Consider the following 3270-nt stretch of genomic DNA (forward strand, 5'->3'; position numbering starts at 1 on the left):
CCGTCTTTTCTCTAACTATAATAGTTAATATAATCATATCTCAAATACAAATAATTGAATGGATATCAAATTCATGAATGGTTGTGTCGGTTGGACATAATATATGTCTAACTGACTTTTACCTCTAATTGTAAGTTGCATTGCGTTTGATCGATTATGTCGACCGAATGACTCAACCGGTCGTTTTGGTTCGAAGGAATCACCGACCATTTTAACAAGTGGGCTAAGCTATCCAAACGTTTGATAACTCCTTGCATGGAATTCCAATCGGAAATAGTGGAGTCTCACCAAACTGCTTGATCACTTTCGGATTCATGCTGACATTTTTCTTGTATACATATTAGTTCTTCGATTTTCTTGCTCCTAGGTAACTACAAAAGGATAAGAAAATGATTATATAAATCTCATCAACATGCAATGATTAATTTCTAGTTTTTCACGCCCATAAAATCTTTATAAATAGGGTCAATACTCTTCTCTTCTCACTCTAATTTCAAAATTCCTCCATGTCTGATGTGAGGCTCTCAGATTATTTTGATGATGTGGCACTTCGAATGGCTCTAGAAGAGATTCAACTCCCTCCTTAGCATCCTCCTACCCCTGTAAACAAAATGATAAAGAAGATGATGGCGGTTGTAAAAAAAAGAAACACAAGGATTGTGAGATTGTTTTAAATGATCAAGTCGTACCTTCTGCCAACCCTGATGCAATTGGCTAGAAAAAGCGGCAAGAATGGTGGAAAACAAGGGCTTTCAGCACCTCTCTCGGATCCTGTTCCGATCGTTTTGGAAGGGTCTTGAACTGATCACCTAAGAGATAGCTGGTGTACTTGAACAACTTGGTACAACAGAGACTTCTAACGCTCCTCTACCCGAAGTGCAGAAGTCAACGCTCCCACGTCAAGATCGACCAATGTTACTATTGAACCTATAATTTCAACTGTTGTGCTTCACCAGTCGATCAAAGAGAACCAAACACCGACAGACGATGTGATCAATCGGCTGGCCAATCTTTTCAATACTGCGCAAGGAATGGATGGCAGTTAATAACAATCTTTTGGGTCACTGGAGCATAGAGTGAATGAGATGGCGGACTCTTTTGAGCATGCCTCCAGTGGATTGGATAATGATTTCATTCAAGATCTACAAGCTCGGGTTAGAGGATGGAAGGAAAAATGCAGATTCTTTTTAATGAGGTGGTGGCTCTCTGGGCAGAGTTGCAGATCGGTCAGACTCAACAAGAAACCAATTTGGGCCATTATCTCAAGCTTGGTGATGTCTTTTTGTTCAAGTGACTACTTATTTAGGAAAATTTCTCGGCTCAAGTGGCTCGATACTTTTTTATTAAATATTTTCTTTCTGGATAGTTCTTATAACTGTTTCTTTCGTTTTAAACAAAAAATAATTTCTAGTATATATTGTATTTATAACTATATTTCATGTGATGTGATGTGACACTTTTTTTGAATATCAAGATATTTTGGAATGATGGTGTTCGGATGCTTCGACTCCCGCACCCATCTTATAAATAGATCGTGATGTGCTAGGGCTGAAACTTTTTCCAAAACCCCTCTGATACTTTCTTTATCTCCTTTTTTTCCTTTGTCCTAGGGATTTTTTGTACCCTGTAAGTATTCTCCTAGGGATTTTTTGTACCTACCCCACGGTGGAGGATTTTGTCCTAACCAAGGAAGATGCGTAGAAGTTGATTGAGTATGTTTTTGATAAAACAATTATGCTCTGGGTCGTCAAGAGTTTTGATTAAGGAACGAACAACTCCAGGAATGACCTAGTGTTCTACCGGTATCAATTTCGATGAGGCATGTAATTTCCACTATGTACAGGGTTGAAGGGAATTTTCAATTGGTATGGGGTGATTTTGGACCAAGTCATGCTAAATTCAATCACCGAAATCACTACGTTCATTTTTTTTTCTGTCAATGCTCGACCATCCCTTGGCCAACTGACTTGTTCAACTACTACTTTTCATTCAAGATCGTCAAAGAAGATCTTGTGCAAATTTTCTCGTGTTACAAACTCCAACTCCTAGGGCTGGAGAATAAGATAAAAAACTGGAAGAAATAATTTTTGGCGATCTCTAGCAATTCAACCAACATTTTGGGCTCACAAAAATCCAAATTGAATTTGAAGTGGACCCCTCTCACTCCTTGAGTTAGAGCACTCTGTGTGATGACTGGGCATAAGTCCTGGACATCCAATATTTCCTTCCAAAAAATGGGTGATATAGAAATGAAGGTTTTCACTCTCACCTTGCTTAAGCTGTAACAGAGCCTGGGATTTCTTCTTCAGTTTCTAGACTCTAGCAAAGTAAGCCACGAACACTTTCTTGAATTCAGAAAAATAGGGCACGGTCCCTGGTAGTAGTTTATTGAACCACCTGAGGGCCATCTCCTTAAGGGTGGTTAGAAATAGACGGCACTCCGTGGAGTCATTAATCCACAACATTTTGGTCACTAATTAAAATGAAGCCACATGATCGGTCAAATCACTCTTTCTTTTATAAAAGTCCAAATGTGGAAATGTCATAATTTTGTTGGTGGTTTAGCTTCCTGATTCTGCCAAAAGAATGGATTTTCTGGTGCTGGAGGTACCTCATCTTGTGTTTTGGGGTTCCTCTCCACTATTGTGATCTAAGTGTCCTCATGCTGGTAATTTTCTTACTCGTTGATTGTTGGAATCATTCTCTGAACACTTGCAATTGGTGGCTCCTCTCTGGTTTGCTCCCAGTGAGGTTAAGTTTCGTGAGACTCTTCTACCGGGGAAGGTGGTTGATCTTGCATTTGTGTGATTTCTTATTGAAGATCATTTAAACCAATCAAACAACTGCTTTTGTAACTCTTGCATTTTCTGTTGAATTTGTTGTTGTATGAAATCCCGAGTGGATTCCATTGTCTTTGTGTCTCTTCAGCTAGTCTCACCATCCTGTAGTGCTCTATTTATTTTCTGTGACATGTTCACGCTCACCCCACCACCTTTTAAAATGTTTGATCCTAAATTATCGTATTGAGCATGCCCCGAGAGTATAAAGTATGAAAGAAGAGAAGAAAAGAGAAAAGGAAAATATGACACATGATCAATGAAAATTAAGGAAGAAGAGCGTATAACATTTATTCATAAAATAACCCCTATTTATAATCATAGGTAGCTAGCTTGATTATGCAATTACAATATCATCCCCTTTATCTCAACATTTTGAGAGTATTTCTTGTTTTTTTTGTTTTCTATGGTAGTTAATATAACCACTTTCATG

Source organism: Phalaenopsis equestris, unplaced genomic scaffold (assembly GCF_001263595.1).
Source record: "Phalaenopsis equestris unplaced genomic scaffold, ASM126359v1 Scaffold232402, whole genome shotgun sequence".
In the NCBI taxonomy this organism is placed as follows: domain Eukaryota; kingdom Viridiplantae; phylum Streptophyta; class Magnoliopsida; order Asparagales; family Orchidaceae; genus Phalaenopsis; species Phalaenopsis equestris.